Source organism: Polyodon spathula, chromosome 13 (genome assembly GCF_017654505.1).
Source record: "Polyodon spathula isolate WHYD16114869_AA chromosome 13, ASM1765450v1, whole genome shotgun sequence".
Classification (NCBI taxonomy): domain Eukaryota; kingdom Metazoa; phylum Chordata; class Actinopteri; order Acipenseriformes; family Polyodontidae; genus Polyodon; species Polyodon spathula.
In genome coordinates this window covers 28,669,667-28,682,803 of record NC_054546.1, presented here as the reverse complement: position 1 = coordinate 28,682,803, position 13,137 = coordinate 28,669,667, and positions in this window count along the sequence as shown.

Here is a 13,137-nt window from a genome sequence, read left to right as displayed (position 1 = left end):
TGAACTTTTTGGCCTAAATGCAAAGCGTTACGTTTGATGGAAACCCAACACAACACAATCACTCAAGAACACCATCCCGTCTGTTGATGATGGTGGCAGCATCATGTTATGGGGATGTTTCTCATCGGCAGGGACTGGAGCACTTGTCGGGATAGAAGGGAAAATGAATGGAGCAATGTACAGAGAAGTCCCTGAGGAAAACCTGCTGCCCTCTGCAAGAAAGCTGAAACTGGAACAGAAGTTCACCTTTCAGCATGACAAAGACTAAACACACACCCAAAGCTACACTGGATTGGCTAAGGAACAAAAAGGTAAATGTCCTTGAGTGGCTGAGTTAGAGCCCGACCTAAATCCAATCAAAAATTTGTGGCATGACTTGAAGATTGTTGTCCATCAACGCTCCCCAAGGATCTTGACAGAGCTTGAACAGTTTTGTAAAGAAGAATGGTCAAATATTGTCAAATCTAGGTGTGCAAAGTTGGAGACCTATCCCAACAGACTCCCAGCTGTAATTGCTGCCAAAGATGCTTCCAACAAGTATTAACTAAGGGGGGTGGAGACTTATCAAATTATGATATTTCAGTTTTGTATTTTTTACATATAATTTTTTTCTCAATAAAAACGTTTTTCCCCTTAAAAGTGTGGAGTATAGTGTATAGATAAGTGAAAAAAAATCCTCATTTAAATGTATGATACTCTAGGGCACTGACACAACAAAATGTGAAAAAAGTTCAAGGGGGTGTAGACTTTCTATAGGCACTGTATACAAGCTTGCATTGCAGCAGCAACAAACTTCTGCGGACAAAGCTTTCTTTAACAGTCACCGTTCCAAGCAGGTTATCAGTCACATTTTACTACTACTAAAAATATTAAAAATACTACTAATAATATGAACTTATGCTTGTAAAGTGACCCCAGACATTGGTTATGCCTCACTGATACGCGTCACTTGCACTGCATTCATTTTTTATTTTTTTGGTTGTCTGGGCAGTTAACAAAAAAAATCACAAACATCAGAGGGGTTTTGAGAAATTTCTTTCAATACAGTTATGCCTTATGCTACAATGCTTTGCTGTCGAGACGGCGAATGAAGAAATTAAAGATTTGCCTCTGGATAACATGAGCTTAATACTTAATATGCATTATACAAATCAAAAGATCGAATTTTGCATGTCAGTGACATTTAGTGTGTGGTTTATAGTACTCACACATTGTCAAACAGTTTCTTTTAACAGGAAAAAAAAATAATAACACAGTGCGTGAAGCTGTCTGACGAACCTTCGGAGGTTTAAAACAATCTTCGAATCCCTGGCTAGCGAACAAACCTTCGAACCTCCGGACACAGCCCTAATACAATGGAATGTTTGAATGGTGCACGCTGATTGGCTGTTGAGAATTTTTTACCTTGCAAAATAGTAGGCATGACAGTGGATAAGGGCATATAATTACAAGAAGCAAAACCTCCTGACAAAAGAAAAAAGCAAGAAAAACAAAGATTTAAGAAGTCAACAACTTAATGAAATCGAAGAAAACTAAAATGCTTGGGCAGGTGATGTTTTTATTGATTTGGTGAAACAAAGAAATGGTAATCGTCTTAAAAACAGTTTGTCTTGAAATCTAACAGTCTGCTATGATAATTATATGTTTCAGTGCGTAATTCAGCTGGCCAAGAGTACTCAGTTTTGTTATGATAGCCTCTGTGTTGGTTTCAGTCACTCCGTAAACAATGCTGACATAAACCGCAATCATAGTCTGATATTAGTGCCCAAGCATTTAAAAATGCCAATAATTTATTTTTATATTAGCTTCTCTAGGTCAGCAGTAGTAATGCGTGGACAGTGAACTCCTTTTCTGTATCTTTTCATTATCAAAAAATACGATTGGCATTTTTAAATGCTTGATCACTAACAAGGCTAACATTGCAGGTTAAGCCAGCTGTGTTTATGGAGTGATTGAGACCAGCATGGAGGTTTCATTCATTGTAATTAATTACAATAAATGGAAATGTTGAAAATCTCCAGTTTAGTGCAATGCTTACAACAAATATACTGCTTCACTTCATGCATCCAACCCAACTACAGCTGTATGTTAATGCAACACAACATACACCCTGTCCTGTGTTACTGTACAAGCTGCACGTGAGCACAATACACGAAAACTCCCTAATAACAAAGACATTTTAGACAATCCAAAACTATATATTATGGAGAGTTTAGACTTATGATGGAGAGTTGAGCCTGCAGACGACAAATTGAGAACCACTGGTCTAGGATTTCACTTTCTGTTTCGTACTTTTATAAACTGCGGTGCACTGCTCTAGAGTAATTGTCTTTGAGGACCAAAGACCACAACAAAGCCTAATAGACTTTCACTTCCTGCCCTCCCTCCCACTTCCCTTCTCTCTACCACATACTGCACGCCTTCCAACCACACCAAAAAAACTCAGATGTGAGGCTTCATTCATCACCTCTATTGTTTGCCTAACACAGCAAATCACAGCGATATGCGCAGGAACAAGCAAGCTCCTGCACTTAATAAAACAAACAAAACAATGTGTCACCAGGTTTTAGTGCAGTGCTCTACAGTACAGAGTGTCATGTTCTCTCATTGCACTCTATGTGTTGTCTACCCAGAGAAACTCTCCCTCTGTGACCTCAGAGAGTCAAATCCAAAAGAAATCTCTGATTCGACTCACCTGGCTCTGTATGAACTCTAAACAAACCTCAGCTGGACATCCCTGACATAGTTTTAGTTTTAGTTTCAGATTCCAGAGTAGAGCCAATAAGGTGTCCAAATCACATTCATCAGACCTGAAGCTAAAACAACAAATTCAACAGTAAAACAAGAAGGGGCCTGGGAGAATGTTGTGCTCAGGAGGGTGAGTTCATGTAAAGCCTTGGTCATGCAACATTAATCAAGAATTTTAGTTTAAAGAGATTGCTTTAAACATAAGAACATAAGAAAGTTTACAAACGAGAGGAGGCCATTCGGCCCATCTTGCTCGTTTGGTTGTTGTAGCTTATTGATCCCAGAATCTCATCAAGCAGCTTCTTGAAGGATCCCAGGGTGTCAGTTTCAACAACATTATTGGGGAGTTAATTCCAGACCCTCACGATTCTCTGTGTAAAAAAGTGTCTCCTATTTTCTGTTCTGAATGCCCCTTTGTCTAATCTCCATTTGTGACCTTTGGTCCTTGTTTCTTTTTTCAGGTCGAAAAAGTCCCTTGGGTCGACATTGTCAATACCTTTTAGAATTTTGAATGCTTGAATAAGGTAGCTGCGTAGTCTTCTTTGTTTAAGACTGAACAGATTCAATTCTTTTAGCCTGTCTGCATATGACATGCCTTTTAAACCCAGAATAATTCTGGTCGCTCTTCTTTGCACTCTTTCTAGAGCAGCAATATCTTTTTTATAGCGAGGTGACCAGAACTGAACACAATATTCAAGATGAGGTCTTACTAGTGCATTGTACAGTTTTAACATTACTTCCCTTGATTTAAATTCAACACTTTACACAATGTATCTGAGCATCTTGTTAGCCTTTTTTACAGCTTCCCCACATTGTCTAGATGAAGACATTTCTGAGTCAACAAAAACTCTTAGGTCTTTTTCATAGATACCTTCTCCAATTTCAGTATCTCCGATATGATATTTATAATGCACATTTTTATTTCCTGCGTGAAGTACCTTACACTTTTCTTTATTAAATGTCATTTGCCACGTGTCTGCCCAGTTCTGAATCTTGTCTAGATCATTTTGAATGACCTTTGCTGCTGCAACAGTGTTTGCCACTCCTCCTATTATTGTGTTCGTCTGACAAAATTTAAACAGTTGCTTAACATATAATAAAAAAATAATAGTAAAAAAAACGCGTAGAACAAATAATATTTTATTCTACCACACCTAGCCTTAAAATTATTACACCCACCAATATAGAATATAATGGAAAAAAAGAAAAAACAAAAACTAAAGCTAAATACCCTATTACTACCTTTACCCCACTTTATGCAAAATATAAGAAAGAAAAAAGAAAACCTATTTTATTTTATTTAAAACTATAACACTCTATATTATTTTGTTATTATATGATATTTTATAATATAAAAAACTATAACCAATACCCATATTACACTAATTAACTGAACAAAATGTTATACTAATAAAGGGGAAGCTTCATTATTACCATTTCTTAATTTATACTCTAAAAAAATGCGGAAATAATTAATTAGTAACAACTTATTCTATACACAAAGTTGAAAAAATATATACAATTCTTATTTATTACTAAAACCCTTTACTAAACATAGTACGCATATAAAACCCCTATATTACCTAATTTTACTCTTTTGACCCGCCCCGTATCTATATTAACATAATATTTATTTACTTTAATTAAATTACTGTATTAACAAAAAGTTACAACCCATTGTTCATACCTTACTCAAAATTAAAAGTTATCAATTCTATACATACACCGAATAAAACCAATAATACTTTTTGTCTATATTATATATACTCAATATTTTAACTTATCTAACCCTATAACCATATAGACCCCCCCATTTTAACTTTTAATACCTTTTTAACCACCTCCTATTACCCATGATATAATATTATTAAATTTACATCTATTATAATTAAACTTTATTACCATATTAAATTACCTTATATACTTTTATTAACCCCCATACTTTACCACCTTTTACAACCCACCCCCAAATTTATATTATACCCTCGCTCCTTAAACTATTTATTTACTTTTATTTATACCAATAAAATGACTAACAATATAAAGCTATACACTTAAATACTATTAATACTTTCAAACCCCTACTACCAATTTAAACTGTATATTATACCTAAGTACATTGAAACTATTAACCCCATATTACAAGTATATTACTAAGATCAAAACCAAGAAAAAAAACTTATATGTACTAAACTAGTAAACGGGAGTACATAACTTACGAGTAACCCTACTTCGCAAATAAACTACAATCTGATTACCCAAAAAAATAAAAATAACTAAATGTTAAAAAAGAGTAAAAAAGCCTAATATACTAACCCCCACATTTTACAGTGTTAGACCATAATACATTACACCACTCATATAAGACCCTTTAAAACCCGTTTTAACCCACAAACCTATATACCACCTAGATTATTACCCTCTCCATTTACTCCCGTCGACTACATTTTTGTTTCGTCTGCGAAGGTTTACTTGACTTACCGGGATCTAAACTAATAATTTCAGCATCTAAATCACGTTTATGCCTAATATTGATCCCTGTGGTACTTCACTGGTTACCACACTCCATTCTGAGGTTTCTCCTCTAATCAGTACTTTCTGTTTTCTACATGTTAACCACTCCCTAATCCAGGTACATGTGTTTCCTTGAATCCCAACTGCGTTCAGTTTGAGAATTAATCTTTTGTGCGGGACTTTGTCAAAAGCTTTCTGGAAATCTAAATAAACCATGTCATATGCTTTGCAATTATCCATTATCGATGTTGCATCCTCAAAAAAATCAAGTAAGTTAGTTAGACACGATCTCCCTTTCCTAAAACCATGTTGACTGTCTCCCAGGACCCTGTTACCATATAGGTAATTTTCCATTTTGGATCTTATTATAGTTTCCATAAGTTTGCATATAATAGAAGTCAGGCTTACTGGTCTGTAGTTACCTGGTTCAGTTTTGTTTCCCTTTTTGTGGATCGGTATTACGTTTGCAATTTTCCAGTCTGTCGGTACCACCCCTGTGTCAAGAGACTGCTGCATGATTTTGGTTAGCGGTTTGTAAATTACTTCTTTCATTTCTTTGAGTACTACTGGGAGGATCTCATCCGGCCCAGGGGATTTGTTTATTTTAAGAGCTCCTAGTCCCTTTAACACTTCTGCCTCAGTTATGCTAAAGTTATTTGAAACTGGATGACAGTTTGGTTTTCTCTTTTAATTTCCTTCCTAGCTCTCTGAATTCGTTTTGCAGGGATTTTGGTCTGTCTCTTCCAATGTTGTTTGTACCGATGTGGACGACTACTACCAGGTCATCTCCTGTTCGTCCTAGGAGCCTGTCCACGTTCTCAGTGATGAGCTTGACAGAGGTTCCCGGAAGGCAACACACTGTGGTAGTGAGGGGGTCCAAACTGCGAATTGAACTTGCTGTGTTTCTCAATATGGAGTCCCCAACAATCATGACCTCCCTTCTTTTTGCTGTCTGGTCACCACTGTCAATAGGGTCCTGGATGTTGTTCCTTTCGTTCTCTTGTTGTTGGTTTTGCTCATCAAAATTTTGAAGTGACTCAAATTTGTTGGTTGTTTTGATTTCTGGTGCTTGTGTTTGACGAAATTAATTTTTTTCCCTGCTTCTGCCTACCTGAACCCAGCTGTTCTAACCTTCTATCTCCTTGGTGGCTTTCTTTCTGTTAGGGGTGGTTCAGACTTCCATGAATTGTGGGTGTGCCAGCTCCTCAAGATCCTGTTGCTGACTCATTTCTTCCAGCTTCATTTCTAGCATAGTTACTAGTTTATGCAAGTCCTGGATCGTGCGACACTTTATGCACACTTGGTTTAGCTCTGCTGGGTTTTCTCGGATTTCTCACATCATGCAGGTGTCACAGATTACTGGCTTGAAGACCATGTTGATAGTTTTTTTTTTTGAAGTTTAGCTTCTGCAGCCGTCAACATGCTTTCAAACTGGTCTGCATTTTCCACGCCTGTACTTCTCCCACGCTGTCCCTGGGAAGACAGATTGGAAAGCAACACTAAAGTTAATCATCCTACCTGCTCTGCCTTGCTCTCCATATCACCAGGTACCACCCCCTCCCCTTCTCCCCATTGACACACAGCTAGCCCGGCTGGAGTGCCAGTTCTTTCTATCAGTTGAGAAGCAGCAGCACTTTCCATTGGACTCCAGCACCCAGTACTGTGGACAGGCTTTACAAACTTGCGCTGCACAGTGAGAGAAAGAAGCAGTGGTCATAGATCTGAAAACATTTCTAATAATAATAATAATATAAAACACAACTCACTTGAAGCTGCCTTGCAATTCAGAGTGAGTTTCAGCAAAGCTGTTGAAGCTGCCTTTGTAGGTCGCCATAGTTTCTGCTCAATTACTGAGAAAGCGTATAGGCACAGTCTGTTTTAGATAGTCGATAGGCACAGTAGGCACTGCTTAGAAGGTTTTTTGAAAACCAAAGCACAGTTCAGCATCACACAGGGGTGCAAAAAAGGGTTTACCCACACTGCATTGTCATTGCAGCCATCCTATAATTGTGCTACCATTGCCCCCTACCATATTACAGAATTATAGCATTGCAGCTGTAGTGCCACTGTTTCTCTGTGTGTCTGCATTGCCATTGAAGATCATTTGGGAAGGCTATAGTCAGTGGCACAGGAAAGATTTTTAAAGTGGGGGTGCTGATAGCCATTGAACAAAACTGTAACCGCTGCATATGATTGAACCCATGCAAAGCCAGAGGGTGCTACTGCACCCCCAGCACCCCTAGTTCCAGCGCCCCTGGGTATAGTTAACAAACTGTGATCCCATTCTAGCAACAGCAGCCTCATCCCATTGTTGCTGCCCCATACTTGTTAGCACTGCTCGTCAGTATACTACAGAGCCACTGTGTTGCAGTTAAAGATTGTTATTGAAGGTTGTGGATAGAAAATGCTTGTGTTGGGTGTGTTCATTTAGTTTTCTATCGATATGGCCCTTCCAGCATCCTCTGGATGCCTTTTCACTTTGTTATTTCGTTTTAAACTGTTGAAGTCAAAATCATAACAAAACATAGAAAAATGTGTATACAGCTGTGACAGCCTGGCGAGTGGATAGAGGCCCAGAGACAAACTGCAGTTCAAAGAAATAATGCTTTTATTATAAATAAACACAAAATAAAAGGGCACAAGGGCAAAAAAAGATATTTAAACTCAAATAATAAAACAAAAAGCAAAACTTACAAAAATAAAGGTTTCCAGGCTGGGCAATGCCTTCACTGGATTTAGAAAATTCAAACCCAACAACCAACAACCAACAACCAACAACCAACAACCAACAACCAACAACCAACAACCAACAACCAACAACCAACAACCAACAACCAACAACCAACAACCAACAACCAACAACCTGCTTCCTCAGCTCCCTCCCCTTAATGGGAAGCAGAGGCCTCCTTTTATGTCAGGTGGCTGGGCGCTGATTGATCGTTAATTATGCTAATCAACTAATCAACCCCAGCCACCTGAACACCATAAACCCAGACAGGTAGGGGAATTTAACCCCATCCCTGCCAATTTATAAAGGGCAGAGCTTTACTCTGCCACAACAGCTCTGGCCCAAAGTTTAGCATCACCTAGAACAGCGATAGTCACTAAAATAATGTGGAGGCCCACAAAAGTAACTCTGCGATCACTGGCGGGCCACATGTACATATTATAACCCCCTTAACATTAAACATGGAATACGTTTTTAACTTACCTTTATTCTTTGTAACTTCGGAAATGAGTGAACTTGCTTGTAATATTCTGATAACGTGGTTCGTAGGAGGTGGTTGCGACACGCAAACAATGTTGCGGGCGGTCTTTCCTCAATCTGTTAGTACGGTGCTTGTTCTTTATTGAGTTCATTGCCGAAAAGCTGGCTTCACTCATATGTGCTACCAAACATGGATACCAATGTGGGGTATTTTTCTTGAGGTACTTTAAACCAGAATTCAGTCACAGAGCATGTCGAATGTATCGCTTGCATGTCAAAGTCAGCTTGAAGTTCCAAAAGTTCAGAGTCTGAACTGACTCTTGCTGCCCCCATTTGTGCCAGTTCAGTAGAGTTTTGCAAAAAATGGAACAAAACCTTTTATTACAAAAGTCACCAAATCATGCTTCAAACCTCTCCCTCAGTTGAGTCATGTGTGTCAAAAAAACATCAGCTCAGGTCGTTCAGTGGTGATGCACGCAAGTTTGGGAAATGGTGTGTGAACATATAATTTGAAAAGACACTTCAATAACTACCGATTCCTGTCTAGTTGCCTGAGTTAACAGCTGCTCCTGGTAATTCAGGGGTGTTTTCAGTTTCTTTACTTGCTGTTATCTAATTATAGATCCAATCACAAAGCGGACTAAATCATCGGTAGGCACTGTTTTAAAATGCCTTTCCAGAGTGCTCCGTTTCATGACTGACGCGGCTTTCTGACAAATCAGACAGATGGGCTTATTTTCTAACTCGATAAAGAAAAACTCATCTTCCCAGACAGAGTTAATTTTCTGTATTTAAGAGAATCGTTTTTATTAGGCCTACTCCTCACACACATGCCTTACTTGTGTCGGTTGAATGTGAGGACTTGCTGCCTGGCACAAGCCGCCCTCAGAATATGAGAGCACTGGGGCTTCAGTACAAAGTTCTTCATTTTCATATCTTGTTTGTTTTTTGCGAATTTAAAAACGTCTGCTTTCAATCCCTTTTCAAATTATAAAGCTCAGTAGCTATCACCGCTGTATTGATGCCGGCGGGAACTGACGTGTGTGTCAGGCAGTTCTCGTGCAACAACCAATAAGAAGAGTAGGATTTACGATTTTGATTTTGTGATTGGCTGAATAACAAAAAAAAAAGTAGACGGATTAAAGTGGCAGTGGAGCTGGTGAAAAGGGAATGAAAAATACACAAGTACGTACTGAAAAAAGTGCTGTAATGTAATAAAGATGTACAAAATGCGGCAGGATTATACAGAGGCGGGGGGGGGCATGTGCTCCCTCTGCCCTATTTGTTAGGCGCTGTGATTCTAGCAACTATTGAAACTCTTTAATACAACTACTACCTGCCCTGATAACTAATTTAAAGGTTTCAGTGCCTTATACAGCAATGTAGAAACAAAACTGCTTCATTAGAAACAATGCAGCAATGTGGTTCTCCAGTTTGTTTGCATTCCCTCAGGTAGTTTTAGCTGCAGGCAGGCAGGCAGGCACACAAGCTTCCTCTATCCTTGAAGCTCTCTGTCACTCTCATGAAAACTAAACAGACAGACAGACATCCTCCACCTATGACCTGCAGCAGCACGGGGGGGGGGGGGGGGGTATGATAGGAACGCTGTATATACAGTGAGCTCTGTTTCAGTTCAGGGAAGAAAAAAAAGAAAGGAGATCGCCATTCCCCTTTGTTTACATTGTTGTTTTTGTACACAGACAACATTTTACAAGAAGCTCCTAGAAAGCTGATATTGTGAGGCATGTGAGGGAACAAACTGGGTAATTATGGAGATAAATAAATGCAATTCAAATACACTGCATCTTTTAATACAGCGCTGCTTGTCCAATTGGAATGGAACTTGGTTAGGACTCTCTTTAACACTAGTAATTGATGTTTGATTTACTTTCCTTCTTTTTCCTGATACTAAAAGCTATGATTGTAGGATATTTTAACCTCTTAGTCTTTCCATGATACAGACTACACACTCTTCAATATCCAAATGCTCTGTTGTCCAGTACAAAGGAATCATTGTCAAACCATGTTAGATTTTTTCAAGTGTACAAACCTTAGTGTATAGATGCCGTTCCTCTTGCATTAGGCTTCATTGTTGTTTTGGTTCCTTCTTTCTAGGTGTTGTTGCTACATAGATCTGAAACTGAGACCTGCCTTCTTAGGAGGAGTGATGACAGATCTGGTAAGTGAGAGAGTGGGGGAGATGATATAGAGAGGATATCGTGGAGAGGGAGAAGGAGGAGGACGAGGGGGAGAAAATAAGTGGAGAGAGGAGGGGCAAGAGGAGTGTGAGAGGAGGAGTGGGAGAGAGGGAAGGAGAGAGGAGAGAGGGATGAGGAACAGAAGAGGGGGAGGTGTGGATGGAACAAGGTTGGGGTAGATGGAGAGGAGAGAAACTTGGTAAGGACATTCTTTACCACAATAATCTGATGGTACAATACCTGGAGGCATCTGTGAATCTGTCTGTATGTCACAGGGATGGTAATAAGACTGCTGTTGCATAACAGTATGACCCATTATAGGTTTTACTATACTAGATTAGCCACAGTGTGGAGGGAACAAGCTCATTTGTGTCTTATTGAAATAGTAAAACCAGGAATGGGTTACACTGATATGCAATCGGAGTCTCCCTGATGTCACAGTGCATGTAGTGCTCATGATGATCCACTGTGTGGCTCTGATTGTGTGACGGGATGAGTGTCTCATGCTCGTGGTCTCTGTCTGTGTGCTTCTCTGTATGTTTCAGATAACAAGCCCCCAAGGATTGGTCCCCAGTAAGTCCCTGTACATGACGAAGGCCCTGCAGAGACTCTCCTCCTACTGCAAAGTGCTGATCCAGGCTCCTGTTCGAAGCCATGTTTGAGAAAGGTCTGTCTGTCTGTGTGCACCTGCAGACATTAAATGGACCAACTGGTCCACACAGTTATTACAGCAAGAAAAGATTTGGAGCAGATGTAATGACTTGGCCTCTCAGCCCATTGAATTGAATGGAGAGGCAAAGAGCTGGACATGAACTGCTAACTTCGTGGTTAAACAATGAAAGCCTTACCATTCAATTAAAGAGCAAGCCCTGCAGCCGAGTGGTAAGAATGTAAGTCGTATGCTAATGTCATTATATTACCTTGCCAGAGATCCATTCCACATGATTTAAAGAACACTTTAAATGCAGAAGTATGATCTTTATCCCCAGTGTTCATGATTGTGCTGATCCATTCCCCTCTGGAGTTTCGAATAGGAAATGTGTGTGTTTAACTGTGTACCTTGTAAGGATAAATGAACACGAGGGGCTGTGCAACTGAAATTGCTGTCCTATCTGAAACTATGTTTTGCGTTTGTAGATTTTCTGTTTACTAATTCACAGTTGCTATGGTTGCAAGGGGTCGTGCAGTCCTGGAGCTGACAGTCGTAAGTGCAGATAGTATCGTTCACAGGCACTGACCTCACTTCAGTCCCAGCAAGAGGTGAGGGGCACCTAGTGTCTGGGCTGAGCTACTGCACTGTGTTATCTAGGCCCTGTATGCTTTTTGTGTTTATTTTTAGATGAATAATTATACAGTATGTCTTTAACTGGATAGTGTTGGATTGTAGAATTTTAATCAAATTCAGAAAAAAATGTAATAAACGTAATAAATTCATGACAAATGTTTCGGACTAGAAGTATTTCTCAGTGTCTTCAATTAAATATATCTAGTCTAAGCTTTTGCAATTGCATTTAAGTTTATTTTAGTATTTTTAGCAAGTACATAAATGTCTCGGTTTTACCGGAGTATGTGTTTTTGGCTGCATTGTGAATGTAATTCTACTGCCATCTAGTGTTTTGCTGTGAGATTGCACTGTATTGCAATGCAGTTCTCATGCCCTGTAATGGTGGATTGTAGTATTCTTTGGTAAAACTAAGTCAAACTGATGTATGTTTCAGCTGGTATCATTATTAGTTTAATTAGTGTTTGACAGACCTCTAAGCGTATGTTCTAAACGTGAGCAAGCACACTCAAGTAAGGCTAATCCTCAAGTGTGCTTGAATTGTCTGCTTGACTTGGTTTCAGCCCAAGTATTTGTCTGTTTGTATGTTAAGTTTTTCTTGCTCACAGACTGCTCAATGCTTCTATTATGGCAGGCTGGAGAGAAGGCGAGGCTTCCCGCAGATCAGTTGCAGAGGCTTGTGGGATTGGCTGTCTCACAGGAAGTGAAAGGGAAGCTAAAACTGGTGACCCAGGAAGCACTGAATCACAAGGTGATTGTGTGACAGTCTGGTTGAGGCTAGTTCCCATCAGAGGAAAGGACCTCTGGAGTGGAGAGGGTGTGGTTTCAACAGGCACAGCTCTGATTGGGTACATTTTCTCAGATTTTGTAATCTTTTTAAACTCCTCGGCTTGTCCTTTTAAAGCCCCTAGGTGGACTAGAGATACTGTAAATCGCTGGTATCACAGCAGCTCCTCGGTTGAAACCACACACTCGTCAGTCCCCTGGGCTGTGTCCTACACCTCACATGACAGACACAGGTCCTTTCCTCTGATGGGAACTAGATTCAAATGTTACTCTGTATGAGTGTGTGTGTGATTAGTCTTTGCATGTCAATTTAATATAATGTTCAGTTTTATGCTGTATGAGTCTGTGCCTTTATAACTCTAGATCAGCAATGTTAACAGCGTTGAATACAATAGAATAAA